Raw genomic sequence first — 24,225 nt, 5'->3', positions numbered from 1 at the left:
AGAATGTTGTTCTTTATCCAAAGAAAAACTGGTTTCAAACAGGAATATCAGAATCTGATTCTATGGGCTTGATTTTAAGACCAGCATGAAGAATAGACTGAAAAGGGACAAGAGTACAGGATTAGAGTTTCCTAGGATTGTACAGGACTAGGAAAGAGATGATAATAGCCTGGGCTGGAACAGTGAAGAGAGAGGGAAACAGACATATAAGGAAATATGTCAAAACTTCAATGTCTTGGCAATTAAATGAATATAGAAGGCAAGAAAAACAGATATGCCAACAGATATACCCATGTTCCTGGCTTGTGAAACTAAATAAATGGTGATAATCATTGAAATAGGGGACATTAGAAAGGATCTGGTTAGAGGAGGAAGATCACAAATTTGATTTATATGTAGTTTGAGATGCCTCTGAGAGATACATGATTCTCTATCAAACATTTATTTAATTATTCAATAAATTATTGCCAGGCACTGTTCAAGGCAATGCAGATACAGCTTAGGACTAAAGCAGTGAAATATTTCCTCTCATGGAGCTTACATTCTAACTATATTCTAGAGAGACCAACTAGGCAGCTGGATATATAGATCAGGAGCTTAGAGAGTGAGAGCTATTAATTTGAGCATTGCTGATGTATCAATGAAAAGTAGAGCTACAAACACGTTCCTCAAGGACTTTGCCATGATTATGTTTACACTCTCAGCCTTGAGAATGATATTTAAGGCCCTTCAAGAAATTATGTCTGCCCTCTTTCTTAGCTTCCTCTCTTGCCATTCCTTCACATGTACCATATACTGAAGCCATTTTTAATATTAATATGAAAACTTTCTATTGGACATGCTATCTGATACTTCACACCTTTCATGTGCTGTTCCCTTCACCTAGAATGTCTTCCTGCTCACTCTCACTTTTTGACTACCTTATTATCTTGAGTCCCTAAGACCCAGCTTAAGTTTCACCTCCTCTTATAAGACTTGTAAGATTTCTCCCCACTTCCGTATCTCAAATTAGACGGGTCCCTGCTCTTAGCTCCTACAGGATCCTATGTCTTCCTCTATCACAGGACTCATCATACTGAATTGTTATTACTTCTTACCTCTTCCACTAGATGGTCAACTTTCTGAGTATCCGTAAGCTCTGCCTGGCATGTGACTGGTTCTCAAAATGTTTATTAAATGAATCAGTGTACTGATAGATTAATAAATATAGGTATACCACTAGTAGCACTTCTACAAGCTGTAAACCTCTGTCAATTGAACATTTTTTCACTAACAACTAGAATATAGAAAAGGAAAGAAAAATTTTCCTTCAGAAAATTGCATAATTTAACAAAACTTGGAAACGCAAGAAGAAAGGTTTATAAAATGTGCATCCACATGATGGAATTCATATCCATTAAAAATGTCTTCAGAAAGTTTGTGAAAATGGAGAAACACTGCAGAATCTAAAACTTTATGCGTCATTTATGGTACTGGCTGGGGAAAGGACAGAGGAAGAGTTAGAAAGAAGCACATCAAAAATTGACAAGTTTTGGGGCGCCTGGGTGGCTCAGTCGGTTAAGTGTCCGACTTCGGCTCAGGTCACGATCTCGCGGTCCGTGAGTTCGAGCCCCGCGTCGGGCTCTGTGCTGACAGCTCAGAGCCTGGAGCCTGTTTCAGATTCTGTGTCTCCCTCTCTCTCTGACCCTCCCCCGTTCATGCTCTGTCTCTCTCTGTCTCAAAAATAAATAAACGTTAAAAAAAAAAAAATTTAAAAATAAATAAATAAAAATTGACAAGTTTCTCTGGATGTAAAATTGTGTGTGGATGGTTATTTATTTATTTATTTAGAGTGGAGGAGGGGCAGAGAGAGAAGGCTCCAAACCGTGAGACCATGACCTGAGCCAAAATCAAGGGTCAGACACTTAGGGTGCCTGGGTGGTTCAGTCATTAAGCATCTGACTTTGGCTCAAGTCATGATCTCAAGGTTCATGAGTTCGAGTCCCACTTAGGGTGAGCTCATGCCCCACTTCAGGTGAACACAAGCCCTGCTTTGGGTAAAAACAGTCCCTATTCAGATGAGCCCTGCTTCTCTCTCTCCCTCTTTTTTTACATTTTTTTAATGTTTGTTTATTTTTGAAGGAGAAAGAGACACAGCATGAGTGGGAGTGGGGCAGAGAGAGAGGGAGACACAGAATCTGAAGCAGGTTCCAGTCTCTGAGCTGTCAGCACAGAGCCCGATGCAGAGCTCAAACTCATTAGCTGTGAGATCATGACCTGAGCCAAAGCTGGACGCTTAACTGACTGAGCCACCCAGGTGCCCCTATCTCTCTCCCCCTCCCCCCCGTCTCTCTCTCTCTCTCTGTCCCTTGTGGGATTCTTTCTCTCTCTGCCTCTCACTCCCTTGCACTCTCTCCCTCCCTCTCTCTCAAAAAAAAACAAAACAAAACAAAAATAAAAGAGACACTTAACCAACTGAGCCACCCAAGCACTCCTCTATGTGGTTATTTTTATGCCACTATTGTCCACCTTTTCAAATCTTATACAAAGAACATATGTAATTTTTAGAATTTAAAATCTTTATTGTTAAAAAGCCACCAACCATGAATCTTCTAAATTCAAATGTTTAAAATAAGATAACGTACATACATGTATTTTCTTTCTAAGTCAGAAAGAAAGTAGACCATGGGGAAGACTTTGGTTCAAATAGTTCACGACACTGGTTACCAGGGATACCCTGGATAGTCTTTGGCAAGAATGTAAAATTAATGCCTTAAAGTGGGTGGGGGGAACATGAAGACAAAGTGAGACATTTTGTATGAGGTAAGTCTGTATCTTAGATAATCACTCCTAAATAAATTAGTAATAAATAAATAGCCAAGGTAAGATGCTGTGACAGATTCAGAAATTAATGAGAAATTTTCAAACCTAAAGGAACTTAGAGCAGAATAAATTGTGAAGTTGTTCTTTTATTATTTTTCCTCAAAATTCCTGCTACTATAGATTATTCACTCAGAATAACTATACCCCCAAATGTGAAACATTTGAAACATTTTTGGAACATATCCTTGACTTATCCTATAAGAATACTTTTATTGTCACCATACAGAGGGTAGATGAGAATAATTAAGTTATTATTATAAGGTCAAACTCGTTAAGCTGTTGCTGGTTTAATAATTTGGTATACAGATGACCCTTGAACAATATACAATGCAGGGGCTGGGTGCTGACCCCTGTTTAGTAGAAATCCATGTATAATTTTTTACTCCCCCAAAATGTAACTACTAATAGCCTACTGTCAACCAAAAGCCTTACCAATAACATAAACAGTTGAATTAATACACACTTTGTATGTCACATGTACTATATACTATATTCTTACATAAAGCTAGAAAAAAATGCTAATAAAAAATCAAAGAGAAAATAAATTTATAATACTGTACTGTATTTACCAAAAAAAAAAAAAAATACATGTATAAGTGGACCTATGCCTTTCAAACCTGTGTTGTTCAAGAGTCAATGGTAGTTACTTTCATGTAACTAAAATTGAATTCCAATCTTCTATAAAGACAGAAACCCACTTTATATCCATAAAAAAAATTAAATGGATGTTTCTAAGAATACTAACTTTAGAGCAGAGAAGATTTTGGAAGATGATCCCTTGAACCATATTGGAAAGTAGTATAAATCAAAATGCTATAAAAAGGGAATAACCAGATCTGACTCCAAAGGCAAAGACAACAAAAACAAAAACAAACAACTGGGACTACATCAAACTATAAAGCTTTTGTACAGTGAAGGAAACCATCAACCAAAATGTTAAGACAACCTACTGAATGGGGGCGCCTGGGTGGCTCAGTCAGTTAAGCATCCGACTTTGGCTCAGGTCATGATATCTCATGGTTTGCAGGTTTAAGCCCCACGTTGCGCTCTGTGCTGACAACTCAGAGCCTGGAGCCTGGTTCGGGTTCTGTGTCTCCCTCTCTCTCTGCCCTTCCCCGATGATGCTCTGTCCCTGTCTGTCTTAAAAAATAAATAGACATTAAAAAAATTGTTTTTAAAAAGACAACCTAGGGGCTCCTGGGTGGCTCGGTCGGTTAAGCGTCCGACTTCGGCTCAGGTCATGATCTCACGGTCCATGGGTTCGAGCCCCGCGTCGGGCTCTGTGCTGACAGCTCAGAGCCTGGAGCCTGTTTTGGATTGTGTGTCTCCCTCTCTCTGTGACCCTCCCCCGTTCATGCTCTGTCTCTCTCTGTCTCAAAAATAAATAAACGTTAAAAAAAAAAAAAAAAAGACAACCTACTGAATGGGAGAAAATATTTGCAAATCATATATCCAATAAAGGGTATATATCAAAAATATATTAAAAACTCATACAACTTAATAACAAAATATCAAACAATTGGATTAAAAACGTGTAAAGGATCGGAATGGACATTTTTCCAAAGAAGACACACAGATGGCTAACAAGCACATGAACATCACTCATCATCAAAAAAATGCAAATCAAAACCACAATGAGATATCACCTCATTCCTGTCAAAATGGCTATTATCAAAAAGACAAGAAATAGCAAGTGTTGGTGAGTACATGGAGAAAAGGGACCCTTGTGCATTGCTGGTGGGAATGTAAACTGGTTCAGCCACTTTGGAAAACAGTATACGGGTTCACCAAAACATTAAAAAAAAGAAATACCATATGATTCAACAATTCCATTTCTGAGTATCCAAGGAAAACTAAAATACTAACTGAAGATATATACACCTGTATGCTCGCTGCAGAATTATTTAGAATAGCCAAGATACAAAAGCAACGTAAGTGTCCATCAATGGATGAATGGATAAAGAAGTCACACACACACACACACACACACACACACACACACACACACACACACTGGAATACTATTCAACCATAAAAAAGGAAAATCTTGCCATTTGCAACAACATTGATGGACCTTGTGGGTATTTTGCAAAGTGAAATAAGTTAGAGAAAGACGCAATCAGTATGATTGCACTTACATGTGGAATCTAAACAAACAAACAAACAAAACAAAACTCATAGAGAAAACAGTAGTTGCCAAAGAGTAGGAGGTGTGGGTGTAAGCAAAATGAGTGAGGGGGATTAAGAGTTATAAACTTCCAGTTACAAAATAAATATCCAATGGGGATATAATGAACAGCATTCGTGGCTATAGTCAATAATTTGGTATTGTATACTTGAAAGTTGCTAAGAGTAAATCTTAAAAGTTCTCATCATAAGAAAAACAAATTTGTAACTTTGTATGGTGACAGACAACTAGCCTTATGGTGGTGATTATTTTCCAAAGTATTAAATCAATGTTGTACAACCTGAAACTATATATGTCAATATTTCAATTAGTAAAAATGGAATATTCAAAGACCTCCTGTAAGTCAATAACAAAATGAGTAGAATAATACACAAAAGACTTGAACAGGAACTTTCTATTTATAAATGGATGACACTTATGATTTTATAAGTGGATGACCAAATGGTCAATATGCCTAAGAAAGGTCTTTAAAAAGGAAAACATGTATTGAAAACAGAATGAGATTGTGTTACAAACACACCAGATTGGCTAAATCTTAAAAAGTCAGTAAACTACAAGTGTTAAGAGAGATGTATAAGGAACTCATACACTACTGGTGTGGTTAAAAATTAATGAAACCACTTTGCAAAAATGTTTGGCAATATCTATTAAAGCTGAACATACTCATAGCCTCTGACCCAGAAACTGCACTTCTAGGAATATACCAAACAGAAATGCATACATGTATTCAATAAAGCGTATGTGTAAACCTGTTCATAACAGTATTCTTTTTTTTTCAAATTTCTATTTAAATTCTAGTTAGTTAATAGCAGTACCATTCTTAATAGCTCCAAACTACAACTCAAACGTCCATCAACTGTGAAATGGATGTATTGTGGTATATATTTTTTTCAGTATGTAAAAAATACTCTCAAAAATACTCTCAAAAGACAGAGTCGCATGAGCAGGGGAGGGACAGAGAGAGAGAGGGAGACATAGGATCCAAAGCAGGCTCTGTGCTGACAGCAAAGAGCCCCAATGCAGGGCTTGAACTTATGAACCATGAGATCATGACCTAAACTGACACTTTAACCAACTGAGCCACGCCCCAAAGGTACATTTTTTACATGGAATGTTATATAGCATTGAGAAAGAATGAGCTACAACTATATCAACAATGTGAATAAATCTTGCAAACATAATACTGAGCTAAAGAAGCCAAACCACACACACACACACACACACACACACACACACACACACACATGAATCCCTTTCTAAAAGTTCAAAAATAGGCATAACTAATCTATGATATTAGAAGTCAGATTCGAGATTACCTTCAGAAATGGGGAAAGAGGAAGGAGTGACCAAGAGGAGACACAAGGGTAAGCTTTGGCGTGCTAATGCTCTATTAAAATCTTTATGGTGAAATTACAGGTATGATCACTTTGTGATAACAGAGCTATCCATTTATTATTATTTATTATTTGTGTATTTTTCTAACTTTCTTAAAAGTTTATTTACTTTGAGAGAGAGAGAGAAAGAGAGGGAGAGCGTGAGCAAGGGAAGGGCAGAGAGGCAGAGAGAGAATCCCAAGCAAGCTCCACACTGACAGCACAGAGCCTGACATGGGCTCAAACTCACAACCATGAGATCATGACCTGAGCCAAAATCAAGAGTTGGATGCTTAATCGACTAAACCACCCAGGCACCCCTGTGCACTTTTCTGTATGTATATTATACTTCAGTAAAAATGTCTATTAAACAATTGCTTTGCCAACGTGGAACAGATGGCTTTTCTTTGCCTTCAGAGGGGAGTCCTGAGAAGAGTACACCAAATACAGAAGTCCAGCCTAGAATGCAAAATCTGAATCTAGCATGGGGAAACATCACTCTAACCCCAGATGAGGAACCATGTATTTCAAAAGGGGAGGGAGAATTATATTCTTCAAAAATGTCAGTGTCGTGTGAGACAAAGAAAGGCTTGGAATCTTTCCACATCAAAGGAGATGAAAGAAACACAAAAGCTAAACGTAATACCTGCTTCTGAGAAAAGGAATAAAATTATAAAAGGTATTAGATTGACAGATCTAACTAGATGACAGTAATATTGTTATGAAATCTACAATAAAATATTTAGACATAAATGGTCACAATGAATACAACTTATTCTCAAATGGTTCTGAAAAATAATTTCATATGTATGTATGTATGTATATATATGTATGTGTGTGTATATATATATAAAAGATTAATCTGGGTAAAGGATTTTAGTTGTGTTTTATGTACTATTATTCTTGCATATTTTCTCTAAGTTTAAAGTTACTTCTAAATAAAAAGATTTTAAAATTTTTAAAAAAGGGAATAACCAAAAATTCCAAATAAGGAGAGGATTTGCCTTACTGACTATTAAAACACATTACAAAACTAAAGTAATTTGGGCACCTGGGTGGCTCATTCAGTTAAGCATCTGACTTCAGCTCAAGCATAATCTCACAGTTTGTGTGTTCGAGCCCCACATCAGGCTCGTGTTGACAGCTCAGAGCTTGGAGCCTGCTTCGGAGTCTGTGTCTCCCTCTCTTTCTCTGTCCCTCCCCCGCTTGTGCACGATCTCTCTCTCTCTCTCTCTCTCTCTCAAAAATAAACATTTAAAAAAACTAGAGTAATTAAAATTTAGTAAAACTTAAATTTATTATTATTAGCAAAGGATGACACTGAATAAAACATAATAGGGAGAAAAGAAATAAATCCAAGCATATATAAGAATTTAGTACCTAACATAGGAAATATTTCACATCATTGAAAAAAATGGCTAATTTGCTAAACAGTGCTAGAGTAATAAGCTAGCTGGTTTAATAAAGCTACCTCACAGATTATGAATTCTAGACAAGTTAAAGAATTGAACACAAATGCACACACTTGGCACATGTGCTCATACGCCAGAGAAGTGTTAATTAAAATTTTTTAAACAGTCTTGAAGAAACAGACTTTCTAAGCCTGGTATACAAAACTAGGAATCAGAAAGGAAACTGTAATCACATAAAAATGAAAATTTCAATATAGGAAGAAGAAAAAGAACTTTAGGTTAAATTACAATTCATCAATTAGGAAAAACTTCAATATCTATTACATAGAAAAATGTTCTATGTATGTTTCTAATATACAAAGAGCTCCTATAAATCAATAAGGGGAAAAAACACACCCCCCCCAAAATCCAGGCATTCCAAAGAAAAAGGCCAATAAACACAGAAAAATATTTTCAAACTTACTAAATCTAAGTAATGCACATTAAAGGAATTTTGTATTTTTTTCATCATCATAAGAGATTAAATTGGTGAGTCTGAAGAAACAAGCATTTTACATAATTATTTCTCAAATAATAAAGTCCATGAGGGCAGAGAATGTGTCTTTTTCACTACTATATCCTTATAGCTAGCACACTGGTGTGCTAATAGACACAAATATCTGCTGATGACTAAATTATGGTATATGCATATTATGATATAGATCTATATTTATTATGATAAAAAGATATTCAGGGAGCATCAAAATATGTGAGGCAAAACTGATAAAATTGTAAGAAGAAACAGATGAATCCTCTATTATGGTTACAGACTTTAACATCCCTCTAACAGAAATACAGGTCCAGCAGGCAGAAAATCAGTAAAGACAGTGTTGAATTAAATAGCACCATCAGTGGCACCTGAGTGGCTCAGTCAGTTAAGCCTCAGACTTTGGCTCAGGTCAAGATCTCACGGTTCACAAGTTTGAGCCCCACATCGGGCTCTATGCTGTCAGCATGGAGCCCACTTCGGATCCTCTGTTCCCCCCTCTCTCTGCCCCACCTCCGCTTGCTCTCTTTCTCTCTCTCTCTCTCAAAAATATATAAACATTTTAAAAACAAGTAAGTAAATAGACCATTAATCAACTGGACATAATTGACAGACTACTTCACCCAACAAAAATAGATTACACATTATTCTTAAGTTCACATGGAATATTCACCAAGAATGACCAGATTCTGGGCCATAAAACACCTCTTAACAAATTGAAAAGAATAGAAACCATACATTTGTTCTCACCACAATGGAGTTAAACTAGAAATCAGTAACAGAAAGTTGGCTGCAAAATCTCCAAATACTTGGAGATTAAACAAAACACTTCTAAATAACACAAGGCCAAATAAGAAACATCAAGAGAAATTAAGAAATGTTTTTAACTAAATGAAAATGAGAATACAACTTAAAATTTGTGATATGCCGCAAAATTCCCTTAAAATTTACAGGAAATTAATAGCATTGGGAATGCCTATATTAGAAAAGAAGAAAGATCTAAAATCAATAACCTAAGCCTCCACCTTAGGAAATCAGAAAAAGAAGAGCATATTAACTCTAAAGTAAGCAGAAAAAAAAAAAAAAGAAATAATAAAAATTAAGGCAGAAAGAAAGAAATCAGTAGAGAAAAGCAACAAAACCAAAGCTGATTCTTTGAAAAGATCAATAAAATCTACAAGCCTACAGCCAGGCTAACTAAGAAAAAAAAACAGTGAGAGAGAGAGAGAGAGAGAGAGAGAGAGAGGAAACACACAAATTACTAACATCAGAAATGAAACGGGACATCACCACAGATCCCATGGCCATTAAAAGGACAATAAAGGAATATTATGAACAGTTCTATGCTCACAAATTTGATAACCTAGATGAAATGAAGCAATTCCTTTAAAGACAGTTTGCCAAAATTCACACAAGTAGACAATTTACGTAGGTCTATATCCATTAGAAAAATATGAATCAACAATTAATAACCTTCCAAAAAAAAAAAAAAATCAGGCTCAGATGGTTTCACTGTTGAATTCTACCAAATATTTGTACCAATTCTCTACACTCTCTCCCAGTAGAAGCAGAGAAAATACTTCCTAATTCATTCTATGAGGTCAGCATTACCCTAATACCAAAATCGGACAAAGACATTATTGGTACTGGCAAAAGAATAGACAAATAGATCAATGGAACAGAATAGAGAGCCCACAAATAGACCAACATAAATACAGTCAACTGGTCTTTGACAAAGGAGTAAAGGCAATACAATGGAGCAAAGACAGTCTTTTCAATAAATGGTGCTGGAACAACTGGACATACACATGCAAAAAAAAAAAAGGAGCTAGACAAGACCATACACCTTCTACAAAAATTAACTCAAAATGGACTATAGACCTAAATGTGAAACACAAAACTATAAAAATCCTAGAAGATGACATGGAAGAAAACCTAAATGACCTTCAGTATGGCAATGACTTTTTAGACATAGCACCAAAGGCACAAACCCTTAAAAAAAATAACTGGTAAACTGGACTTCATTAAAATTAAAAACTTCTCAGGGCACCTGGGTGGGTCAGTCAGTTAAGCATCTGACTTCCACTCAGGTCATGACCTTGTGGTTTGTGAGTTCAAGCCCCACATCAGGCTGTGTCCTGACAGCTCAGAGCTTGGAGCCTGCTTTGTATTGTGTCTCCCTCTCTCTCTCTGTCTCTCTCTGTCTCTCTCTGTCTCTCTCTGTCTCTCTCTGTCTCTCTCTCTCTCAAAAATAAATATTAATTTTTTTTATTTAAAACTTCTCTGTGAAAGACAATGTCAAGAGAATGAAAAGACAAGCCACAAACTGGGAGAAAATATTTGGAAAACACACATCTGATAAAGGTGTGCTATTTAAAATATACAAAGATGTTTAAAACTCAATAAGAAAATGAACAACCTAATTTTAAAATGGTCCAAAGACCTAAACAGATTCACCTCACCAAAGATGGAAACTAAGCATATGAATATATTCTCCACATACGCTATCCAGGAAATCAAATTAAAACAATGAGATACCACTACATACCTATTAAAATGGCCAAAATCCACAACACTGATAACACCAAATGCTGGCAAGGATGTCAAGCAATATGTACTCTCATTCATTGCTGATGGGTATGCAAAATGTTACAGCTACTTTGGAAGACAGTTTGGCAGCTTCTTACAAAACTAAACATACTCTTAGCATATGATTTAGCAATGGTGCTCTTTGGTATTTACCCAAAATGAAATGAAAACAATCCACACAAAAACCTGCACACAGATGTTTATAGCAGTTTTATTGGAACTTGGAAGCAACCAAGATGTCCTTCAGTATGTGAACAGATAAACTATAATACATTCAGAGAAAAGAATGTTACCCAGGCACCTAAATGAGCTATCAAGCCATAAAAAGATATGAAAGAAAACTAAATGTATATTACTAAGTGAAAGAAGCCAATCTTAAGAGGCCACTGTATGTCAAACTGTACATTCCGGAAAAAGCAGAACTACAGAAACAGTAGGGGCACCTGGGTGGCTCAGTTGGTTTAGCATCTAACTCTTGATATTGGCTCAGGTCTTGATCTCCCAGATCATGAGATGGAGTCCCACCACACTGGGCTCCATGCTGAGTGTGGAGCCTGCTTGGGATTCTCTCTCTCTCTCTCTCTCTCTCTCTCTCTCTCTCTGTCTCTCTCTCTCTGCCCTTCCCTCACTCTCATGCCCTCTCTCTTACACACTCTCAAAATAAATATTTTTTAAAAATGTTTTAAAAACTACAGAAGCAGTAAAAATATATGTGTTTGTGAGGGATTGGGGCTGTAGGCGTAAAGATGAATAGGCAGAACACAGAGGATTTTTAGGCAACTGTTTTTAGATTTTTAGAAACTATTCTCTAGAATACTACAGTTGTAGATACATGTTATTATACATTTATCCAAACCCACACAATGTACACTAAAAGTGAACCCTAATATATAAACTATGGACCTGGAGTGATAATGATATGTGACTGTAGGTTTGACTGTAATAAACGTACCACTCTGGTGCAGGATGTTGGTTGGGGGTGGGGGGGTTGTGGTTCTGTGTTTTGTGGGACAGGAGGTAATGTAAGAACTCTGCTCAATTTTGCTATGAACCTAAAAAGTTAAAGTTTACTAAATTTATATAGAGTAAGGTAAAGGAAGAGAGAATAGTATAAATACAATTTACACATCTATATGCGTATTATATATGTATATAGAATTGCACACACCACAAAATATGGAAAAACAATGTCTAGAAGTCCACACTAAATGTAGAACTCTCTAAGACATGAAATGTCATATTTTCTTAATTTTTTGTACTTTATTATTCAAACTGTTTATACTGAACCCATTTTAAATTAACAAAATATTCAAAAAATGCTCCCATTAAAAATTGAATACAGAACATTACAAATGTGCCTGAAATTGCTTGACTAAGAAGTCTACAGAGAAGAAAGACATTCTATTACAAAATTCCTAAGCAGACTGTAAGAAAGATAAAATGCTGACAGAGTGCTTTTTCCTTTTTAAGATAAACAATTTTATTTTTCCTGTTCTTAAAGACATCACACTCAGCTATTTAGTCATGTAGAAAACTTAACTTCCTCAATATAATTCCCTATGGCAGTTTTGGCTGAATAAAATGAATTAGAGGAAATCCCTAGTTAATTCATAATTTTTGTTTCTCTTTAAAATAATAGTGAGATTTGGAAAGAGGAAAAGGAATAAATTAATAACTGAGTCCATTCAGTCTATTAAAATGTCTTTTTTACACCTGTGTGAGATAAGCCAAGGAAAGGCAAGACAAACAGTACTTTTAGTTTAACTAAAATGAGCAAAAAAATAAATAAATAAAACCACAATGAACTTTGACAGCAGTCTCATTGCAAAATTCTAAACTATCTTCACCCACAAATTCCCTTTCCAAAAACTTTCCTAATTTTTAAAAAAAAATTAAAAATGAATTAAAATTCATTCTATCAGGTATAAAGTGATGATTTACTCATTATCTATTATATTTCAATCTCTTTTGTTATCTAAAATACCTGGTTTCACTGCTGCAGTGATCAAAACAATATGCCAAAATTCTTGTTTATTTTATGTAGTGTTGTCAGAGCCTCAGTCTGGAAAACCATCAAAATAACACTGTTCCCAATTTCCACTTTGAAGAAGGGATTTATACGTATTTCTTGAAGTTTAGAGAAATAAGTAACTTTTTTCAAGTAGACTTTATTAATGCATACTACAATAAACCTTACCATCCATCATTCCCATATTTCTGTTCATTACTTACATTCTGACAAATCCATTTTAATTAAAAAATAGCAGTGAAGAAGAGAAAATTCTATTTTATTTTATCTTAGTAAACATAAAGCTATCAGATGAGGTTTATTCCTAAACTTTACTGTTAATTATGTGAAAAGCAGAGTGAAGACTAAGCAGAGTTCTTTTGGAAAGCAGAGCTACAACCCTTGATATGAAAATCATCGATTGAGACCCAGATGTCATTTTTAGAGAGTCACTTTTCTAACCATAACCATGCATTAAGACAGTCGATAAATTATAAACTGATAAATGTAAAGGGTACTCAAATCAATGCCCTTGAAGGGCAGATGAAGGTAATCAGCCTCTCTCATATGGCAGTAGACAGAATATTTTATCCACTGAGAATTTAAAGCCAAGTAAAAGCTCCTGACAGAACTTCAGGAACTGATTCTACAGAATATATCTCAGTCACATAGTACAACCGACAAAAACACTGCAGATTTACTGGATTTGCGTATGCTTGGGCATCTTCCCCAAACGGTATTCTGCAGCAAAATGAAATATAGATATTGATTTAGAATTTTTATGTGCTTTTAGCTATACCATCAAATAAAATGAACTGTGAGGTCCATTCTAAGTTTTCATCTACTGTAACCTTTTCTACCTGCTTGCACTTTTAGTAAGAAATTATTAATCCCTTGTCTGACCTTGAATGTCTCTCAATATGTTGGTCTGTCATCTCTGCTCTCTTATTGCCCTCCATCTCAGTTCTTTGCAGAAACATCAATTACTGTATCCATTTCTATTCTCTCTTTTCCTATATTTGCCAATCTTCTATCTTCCTACACTGAACTTGGTAGTCTAACAATGTTGTTTGTAAACCTAGCATGTTTATTTCTTTTAAAAAGTCACCAATATGAAGAAAGGGCGAACACTGGTAATATTTATTTGGATTGTCCCCTTTCAGAGCTAAGGGTTAGGCAAAGTAGATGATAGTAAGAGATAAGGATAAAAAAGACTGAGAAAAGGAACAGATATATAATAAGGGCAGGACTCACATATTAAGAAACTGGCTTTTAAAAGAAGGATGAGGGGCGCCTGGGTGGCTCAGTCGGTTGGGCTGCCGACTTCGGCTCAGGTCATGATCTCGCTGTCCGTGAGTTCGAGCCCGGCGTCAGGCTCTGTGCTGACCGCGCAGAGCCTGGAGCCTGTTTCGGATTCTGTGTCTCCCTCTCTCTCTGCCCCTCCCCCGTTCATGCTCTGTCTCTCTCTGTCTCAAAAATAAATAAACGTTAAAAAAAAAAAATTTTTAAAGAAGGATAAAAGGGGCACCTGGGTGGCTCAGTCAACTGAGCATCTGACTTCGGCTCAGGTCATGAGTTCGAGCTCTGCATTAAGCTCTCTGCTGTCAGCACAGAGCCCATTTTAGATCCTCTGTCACCCTCTCACTCTGCCCTTCCCCTGCTCACAGGCTCGTGCTCTCTCCCTTTCTCTCTCAAAAATAGTAAAAAAAAAAAAAAAACAACAACAACCCATTTTTAATAAGATAGTTTTGCCTCAAGGATACATCTTACAAACATTCTTTCGACTCCTCAGGATCACACCCTCCTGGTAAAAAACACTACATGAATGCACAGCTACTTTACAATGATAACGCAAATAAAAGGTACTACTTATGCATTCTTCTCTTAAATCTAAAAATTACAAAGAAGACACTAAGTACTAAGCATTCATTTACCCTCAAATGTGGCCTTGCTATCAAGTTCCTACAGGCAAAAGCCTCCATTTGTGCAGTACATGTTCAGACTGTAAAGTCGTCATCATAACAATCTAAACAGGATATAAGGAGTTTAAATGACCTCATTTACTTGAAAATTATAGTAAGAAGTATTCATGATACTTGGCCTGCCTTAAGTATTCCGTGGATCTTCTTGATCTTATCTCTAAGATCATATAATACTTACTTCATCTTGATCTTATCTCTAAGAAGCATAAAATATTTACTATAATTTGATAAATAAATTTTAATAATATCACATAATCTCTGGGGTCTGTAAGTCTGGGGTAACTATGAATGGTTGGAGCCTCCGTACTTCAAAATACAACTTTGCAAGCGGTTAAATATGTAGTCTGCATATAAGAAGCAACATACAGGGTCAAATCATTTAATCGACAAAATTAACCTAACCTCTACAAGTATGGAAGGATTTCAGAATCTCAGGATTCAAAGGGAATTTACCAAGTATCTAGTAACCAGAGAGTAGTAATATTAATAACAGTTCTTAACCATTTTTTCCCACATAATGCACTCCAATCTATCAGTAATCTCTCCTAACCTACAGTGTACAATGAAAGAAAATGTGTGAATTTCAAAAATTAAAAAAAACAAAACACTCCCACCCACCGGAATCTAACCTGCTGTCTGGTTCAAACTCACTCACTAATCATTAATCATATTCAACCACCTATATAGCAGTGAGATCTCCTTTACAACATCCTAGCCAAGTGCATTCACCCAGCTTCTAGGGAACACCTCCAAAACAGGGCGCTCAGTACTTAATGAACTTTAAGTACTGAGCTATAAATTTAAAAGCCTGATAGTGTTTTAATGTTTTATTTTTATTTTTGAGACACAGAGAGACAGAGCATGAACGGGGGAGGGGCAGAGAGAGAGGGAGACACAGAATCGGAAGCAGGCTCCAGGCTCTGAGCCATCAGCCCAGAGCCCGATGCGGGGCTCAAACTCATGGACCGCGAGATCGTGACCTGAGCTGAAGTCGGATGCTTAACCGACTGAGCCACCCAGGCGCCCCAAGCCTGATAGTGTTTTAAACTATTTTTCTTTACTAACATAATTATTCTAGAGTATCCATATAACTATATTATTCCAGCTCATTTTATAAATTCTTTTAATGTTTGTTTATATTTGAGAGCGAGAGAGAGAGTGTGCATGAGCCGGGGAGGGGCAGAGAGAGAGGGAGACAGAATCTGAAGCAGGCTCCAGGCTCTGGACTGTCAGCACAGAGCCCGACATGGGGCTCGAACTAATGAGACATGAGATCATGACCTGAGGTGAAGGCGGACACTTAACCCACTGAGCCACCCAGGCGCCCCATTCCAGCTCATTTTAAACAACTTCACTTGTCTGAAAGACATATGGAACCGAAAGTCTGTATCCTTTTAATTTCTACCAACTGATCCTGGTTGGGCCTTCTGAAACTAATCTGTCTTACATTTGATAACCCATCATATAAAGACCTCCCATACCCTCCCACCCACCTCCCAGCTGCATCATCTCTTTTCCACATTAAATATTCTCAATTTCTTCAATTAGTCAGAAGACTGCTATATGAGTGTTAATGAGGGCCTCAGTCAGAATACTGGTAAGGGGATAAGAAATGAGATATAAGCAACAAGGTGACATGGTAGAACTACCAACATCATACAAATATATGAATGTTTATATACGTACATACAGGAAACACTAAAGTGACTCTGAGATTTCAGGTCTGATGTCTAGGAGGATAATAATGCCATTAACAGAAACAGTTAACCCAATAGGAGAAGGCTAAAGGGGAAGATGGGAAATTCAATTTCAGACAGTGATTTTGAGGTTTAACATGTAAATATGGATAAGACCTTTTCCAAGTCCCATTCCATTAGTTTACTTCTACTACAAAAAGGTGCATCCATATTATTGAGACTAATAATTATACCTCACTTAAACACAAAATATCACATTAATTCATTCATCAAGTATTTGGTTACTTTCATAAGGAACTATGGGAGATACAATGAGCCATGAAACCCAGTTCCTGACCCCATTAAACTTACATTCTAATATGAAAGATGTTTATAACTAACCAGAACTCAAGACAGAACATGGTATGTCTCACAGTAGAAATATAAAATGTTATAATTATTCAGAGAAATATTTTCCCCCTTTCCAATGAGAATATTCACATATGAAAAAAATCACACACAGTCACAACTGGGACTCTTCAAAGACCAAGGACACACAAATAACATAAATCTTACTATTCTGGGTATAAATGAGGATAACACTAGCCATATTCCTTAGGAATGTGCTAAAGTACCCTCAACAATTATGTCTATTGTTAAAGATTAATGCTTGAATTGTATCATCACTCAAAAGAAGAGCATTGTTTAAAATGTTCCCAAACACAATTGTTTTGGCTTATAAATGGAATTGTTTGATGTCATTTTCTCATCATTCCTAATTTTAAACAATAGTGTATCAATTTGAAAATAGAGCTACAAGTTTACAGCCTTACAAAGATAAAAACTGCATATTTTCTACCTGATATAACTATTCTGGAGTTCCCTATAACTATATATTATTGCTGAAGTTTTAAATTATTATGGCTACTTTAGTCATTTTACTAGATAACTTACAGTCTACAAAAAATTAGTTTAGTAAGATCTTTATATTTTAAACTGAAAACATAATCACAGAAAAAAAATTCAAATGACTTGGAACATATAATTTGACTATACATCTTTAGTGGAATATAGTCTAAGGACATAAAATGGCAAAGAAATCTTTAAGTGGTAAATCTGTTGTTGGAGGGTATCAGTATAGTAATTCCAAAACTAACTTAAATGTTTTATAGGATAGATGGGTAAATATATTAATACAGTTTTGAATCGGAATTCTCCCTGTAGGAAAAGGGAGATACAAATATGAACTGACAGAAGGTGAAGATAAACTCTGTGGTTCTGAATCCGAATTGAAAGCATCCTATAAATTCATGATTTCTTTTAAAAAATGTGTGTGTGTGTGTGCGCGCCCGCGCGCGCACGTGCGCGCATGTGTGTCCATTTATTTAAAGAGCCTAAAAGCAGTGATACTCCAGTAGCAGTGAGTATATTCAATGCCCAAATCTTGGTTTCTGAGTACTGTTTTCCAATAAATTGAACCAGGACTCCATTGCAAAATGGCTAACTCCAGGTCTTAAGCAAGGAATATACAAGGTGAGCCTGGAACATCTTTTGTACAAAAAATTAAGAATATGCCCAAATACCAACATGGACATATGCAAAGGCCATAGGAACTGGCTTGAAGGGACCAATCAGATTTGAGATAATTTAATCATCAAAAAAAGAATAACAGTGAGGCACCTGACTGGCTCAGTCGGTAGAGCATGCGACTCTTGATCTCTGGGTCATGAGTTCAAGCTCCACATTGGGCATGGACCCTACTTTAAAAAAAGAAAAAAAAGGGGGGGAGGGGGGACACTTGGGTGGCTCAGTCAGTTGAGCATCCAACTCTTCATTTTGGCACAGATCACGATCTCACAGTTCATGGGTTTAAGCCCCTCATTGGGCTTTGTGCTGGCATCTGTGCTGACAGCTCAGAGCCTGGAGCCTATTTCGGATTCTGTCTCTCCCTCTCTGTCTCTGTCCCTCCCCCTCTAGCACTCTATCTCTCTCTCAAAAATAAATAAACATTAAGAAAAAAAATTTTAATAAAAAAATCTACAAAACAAAATAGCCTAGAGTCTTCAAAAATATCAGTCTTGAGGGGCGCCTGGGTGGCTCAGTCGGTTAAGCATCTGACTTCAGCTCAGGTCATGAACTCGTAGCTCATGAGTTCAAGTCCTGTGCTGGGCTCTGTGCGATGACAGCTCAGAGCCTGGAGCCAGCTTTGGATTCTCCCTCTCTCTGTTCCTCCCCCACTCATACTCTGTCACTCTGTCTCAAAAATAAAAAAATTTTTTTTAATTAAAAAAAATGTCAGTCTTAAAAGACAAAAAAAAAAAAAAAAACAGGAAGGAGGAAGAATAAAACAAACATGACAACTAAGAAAATTCATAATCTCTGATTGGATTCAGTATGTTTTTTAAGCTATAAGGGAGGTTACTGATAAACATTTGGATAAATTCAAATTTTTTAATATGGCCTATACATTAAATAATATCAATCAGGGTTAAATTACTTGGGTGTGCCCACAGCATTATAGCTATGTAGGAAAATGTCCTAATTCATACGAGATGTATGGCGAAGAATTTAGGAGTGAAGTGTCATGATGTCTCCAACCTCAGTTTCCAATGGTTCAGCATGAAAAAAAAAAAGCATGCATGTGTGTGTATTTAGAGAGAGAAAAAACAAATGAGGTATAATGTTAACAACTAGTGAATCTAAGTAAAAGATGTGCAGATATTTGCTGTACTATTCTTTCAGCTTTTTTATAGGTTTGAAACTTTCAAAAGAAAAAAGTTGGAAGAAAAAGTAGGGTGGAAATTAAATTTACTTTCATGCAGCTGATCAGGCTATATTAAGTCTAACTTATTCATCCTATCCATAAGTGCTAAAATCAAGTATGAAGTTCAGAAAGGTTTAGCTAAAAATAAAAGTACTAATTCTAACAAATAATAAGTAATTACAAACCAAGACACCATTAGTTTCCTATGATAGCTGTAGACTAAACATAATCTCTGACGAAAATTCTTAAAAGATGACATGTGGTAAGTCATCTAGGACAATTATAAATTAGCAGAACTATGCTAAGTAATATTTATTCCAAATCCAAATATGACTAGCCAAATTCTTTCTCCAATTGGGATCTATTAGTTACAAGGATCTCTAAAATTAAAATGTTAATACAGATACACAGATAATTTCAGACCACATATCTCTAATAAAAATAAACACAAACTCTGTACCAGTAATTTTGTTAACCTATGCATATATTACATATCATTTAATCCTTTTAACAACTCTGTAACACAGATACTAGTATTATCCTCATCTTACAGATTAAGAGGAAAAAAGGCTTGGAAGACTAAATAACTACTACAAGGTCATACTGCTAGTAAATAGCAAAACACATCTTGAATCCAGGCAGTCTGACTCCAGAGCCCATGCTCTTTGCTCTTCCACTGCTTTACTATGAAATGTAAAATTTTAAAAATAAACTGTACTGATTCAAAATTTATGAAAAATTACACAAAGGAGCCATTTCAAGGAAAAATCAAAAGCATGCCTTTCTTCCCAAATACACATTTAAATTTACATATACACTAACTGAATGAAAAAGCTAGAATTTAACCAGAAGCCCAATGTATTGCCAAATCCCACGTGAAAATAAAGATCATATATAACTGTACTCAGTTACCTATTCATATATATGGCTGAATGTTACATATAAATTCAAAACGAATACCAACATGCTTTCATCTAGAACTTTATCCCTGCTCTCAAGAAAAAAAAAAAACTGAAAAAATTTATTTCAGGTACATCATTCCTCAAATATACTTAATTAAAACAATGACATAAAAGAAAAAAAAGAATAAGCAATTAACCTTGAAAACTAATGCCACCATAAAAAATATTAACAAATAAACCATGTCCCTCCAAACCTGGTCATCTTACAGTGTTCGCTTAGTGAACTATACCACTATCCATCCAGTTACATAAGCCAAAAACCTAGTGGTGGCAGCACCTTCCTCTTTCTCTTTCCTCATGTCCAATCCATCACCTCGTTCCACCTCCTAAATATCTCTAAATCCATCACTTCTATCTTCACCACCATCTGGCCCAAGATATAATCGTCTCTAATCTGGCCTCTTCCCATCCACACTGCTGTCCCTCTTGTAAACAGTGTTTCCTCTGTATAACATCAAGTCCTCTCTTATAGCACTTACAATAGCTGGAACTTTAAATATCTTTGAACATTTGATTTATGTCTGCCTCCCCTGTTACACAGTAAGTTCTATGAGGGTAGTTCTGTGATGAAGCTCGCCATTTCATCATTGTGACCAAGAAGAGTGCCCAGTTAATAAATAAATGCTAAATAACTGAATGCATGTCAAAGATTGCAAGTTTATTTATAAACAGGGGGGAAAATGGTTATAAGGTCCACCAACCATTATAAGGAGTATTTCATTTCATCATTTCTAGATCACACATTTTCACATTTTAACTCTGAAAATGAATACAACTTATAGTTGACGATCTTTGTTTAATTGGCAATATTTTCTTCTTTCATAGTGATTCATAAACAAAGGTGTATCTTGGAATTTTTTCTAAAACCTCATGATTTGATGAAATAAGTAAATAAATCTACAACACACCTGGTCCAATCAGTTCAAACTTGGTAATGTAGCCTCCCTTCTCCTTTGGCCACCACCCTACTCCCAATATTTAATAATTAACAGAACCTACTGGTTCTTTCATCAACAGCTATCAAATGCATTCCTGTCTTCCAGTCCCACTATAATAACAGTAGATCTATCTAATCCCTCTTTGCTTCATATCTGAACTCTTGTCATAGCTTCATTCATTTAAACATTTGCTTCAAATTCAACCAATACTGCGCACTTGTGTGTGCAAGTTACTGAAAAGCAGTCCAGTTATGTGTCCCTCCCTCTCCCCTGTCTCCCTTACAATTCAGAATTTTGTTATTTTTATGCCTCAAGCTAAAATCACTTTTCTTCAAGTTTCTACCTACCAATTCTATATACTATTTTAGTTCTACATTAAATCCCATCTTCTTCATTAAATCTTTCCTAGTTAATCTCTTTTTTCAACTTTAACATTCTAAAATACATAAAATCTAATGCATATTGGCTATATTTGCAGCTTCTTGAAGGCAAGGTTTACATGCCATACATTCTGCTATAGTGTAAGCTCCCCAAGAACTTACTTTTGTCTCTTTTGTTCACGGTTATATCTCCAGCACCTAGAAGAGTATCTGGTACATAACAGCTGCTTCAATAAATACTTACTGAATTAATGCTCCTTATATATTCCAGGGTAGAGAATACATCTTGGCAGCTGTGGTTGAGTGGGAAGAGTCAAATGACCTGGACTAAATGACTTGAACTCTTTGAGGTTCAGTTTCTCAATCTGCTAAATGTAACTATTCAGCAGCTCACGAAGTTGTTATATTAAGTGCAGTAATGCTTTAATAGCATCTACTACAGAGCTGAGAACAACAGGATGCTCTCAATAAATGTTTTGATGATTTTGTCATGATTGCTAAATAGTAAGACATATTCAGTGGATGCCTACTAAATCAATAAAATCTCAAGAAAAATATAAAGTCTGAGTAATGTCTAGCCCCTTAACATTTATCTAATCAAGAATTCTATGAGTGAATTACATATGAAATATTATATATTTAGCTCCAAATTGTAAGCATGGCTGAAACCATTTCTGATTAGGAATAATTCCCATTTGACAGGGTACAAGTATTAATATTTATACTTTACTGACATATACAGATTGTATTTAAATGCTTAAAGAAGAACAAAAGTTTTACTGTTAGGATTTCCATAGTGCAATAATCAGAATAGAAGAAAAGCTGCAGACTTATTTGAGCTACACAGTCCCCATAAAGCCAGGAAGTACAAAAATTTCTGTCTACAAAACATTAATGAATCGTATACAGTGCTGTTTTACCAGATTTATCAAAATATATAAAAATACACCATAAACAATTACAACAAATAAACTTTTCAACATATTTGCATTCTATTTTACAGAAAGAATATCAGTTAAATAGTTTTTAAACTTTTTTTTTTTACTAAACTATACAATTCCTTATACTGACTACTTACTAACTTGAAACAATTCCCCAAATTTTACAGAGAATTAATTTATAATTGAATATAATATCAGATTACTAGACCAATTAGAAACTCTTAGAATCTTCCTTGTTCAGCAAACAGGCTTTATTAATTTGTAAGTTGGAACATACATAGACTTTACCTTTCAAAGCTTTTCCAATCCCTCTGGGTACTTTCAATGACTCATAATCTAATTACAAATCACAAGCAAGCAAGAAGGAACGAGCACTCCGTTGTGTCCATTACCTGACACAAAATCATTGCAAATTCCAGTAGGGACACATATTCTGAGTAGGAATAGAGGGGAAAAAATCCCACCTAAGTAATTCAGATACAAAAAGCTGTAGGACAGAGTATTCCACTTTAACTGTAAGGTAGCATCAAACCTCTTGGAAAATAACACAAAATTGAAAATGTAAGCCAAAAAATGTTAAGAAATATAAACTCAATAAGCAGTCATGCTGAGATGACCACTGAAATCTCTCACATTCACCAGTCATCATAAGAATGTATTCGAACCTCCAGCCTATGAAGCCCTTAGACGTAGATGAAGGTGTTAGAGTTGAGGGTGACTAAGAACCAAATAGAGTGAACGTTAATTTCTGGAGGGAAAGGCATTAAGATATTCAGGCGAGTGTTAAGGTCTGCAGCAGTAACAAAGGCCAAAAAGGAGATAAGGTGTTAGGAATGATAAGATTGAGATCTTGAGAATCTATTTTTTTTTTTTCATGCCTTTTCTTTTTTAATGGAAACAAGTTAAACGGATGTGATAGCTTAGTGGACAAGAGGTCGTATCTGGAATACCTAAAAGCCACAAGGAGAGGGGGGAACAAGCAGCCCACAAGAAGGCTTATGGTTAGTTAGGTTTGGAGCCCGGGTAGGGCAAGAGGTCAGAAGGCAAATTACACTAAAAAGTAGATGAGGGAGGTGCCAAAACCCTCAGAGAGCGTAAACGGTTGGTCACAGGATCTCCACTGAAGGTAGGTCCCCCCAAAACCCGGTCATTTGGGTACCAGAGACGCTAAGTTCCAACCTTCTCCTGACTCCGCTAGGCTCAAGTCGCCCCTCACCGAAACAGAACTGGAAAGGTGTAAAAAATGTGCAAGAGCCACCAACCCGGGAAGTGTTCCAGCTCTAGCAGCAGCCGCCCCAAAAGCAGCCCTCACACACGCAGACGCTCCGACCTCAGCGCCGCAGCCACAGGCATCCCGAGCTTCCCGGCCACCGTAGTAAGAGGAAAGGCCTCCCTTTCGAACCCAGTATGTCAGCCACTTCCGGGGCATTAAATCCTTTTGATTGGCCGTAGCAATATCAACCGCCCACAGGCCCATGACCCACTCACTTCATCCATCCCTTTTCCCCCGCTCTTTGCCATCCCAACCCCTAGGTCACCAATACGGCAAGCGCAGAGCCAAGGGAAAGTATGTGTCTGTAAGCAATGTCTCTAATAGACAAGCCACATTGTGTCTGCTTTGAGT

At 36.2% G+C, this 24,225-nt stretch overlaps 1 protein-coding gene across 2 annotated transcripts in view; it reads right to left on the bottom strand.

Moving 5' to 3' along the window:
* ATG4C (autophagy related 4C cysteine peptidase) overlaps positions 1 to 24,025 on the bottom strand; it is a 95,542-nt gene extending 71,517 nt beyond the window's left edge. Inside the window, exon 1 of one of the 2 annotated variants that reach the window (XM_042952005.1) lies at positions 23,864 to 24,025. The gene's annotated coding sequence lies outside the window, so the exon portion shown is untranslated. The remainder of the gene's footprint in view (positions 1 to 23,863) is intronic. The other variant, XM_042952004.1, reaches the window with a different exon arrangement.
* Between the last annotated feature and the right edge of the window lie 200 nt (positions 24,026 to 24,225).

The sequence above is a fragment of the Panthera leo genome, chromosome C1 (assembly GCF_018350215.1).
Source record: "Panthera leo isolate Ple1 chromosome C1, P.leo_Ple1_pat1.1, whole genome shotgun sequence".
Classification (NCBI taxonomy): domain Eukaryota; kingdom Metazoa; phylum Chordata; class Mammalia; order Carnivora; family Felidae; genus Panthera; species Panthera leo.
Note: the sequence above shows the minus strand (reverse complement) of the source record. Positions and strands in the feature narration are given on the sequence as shown.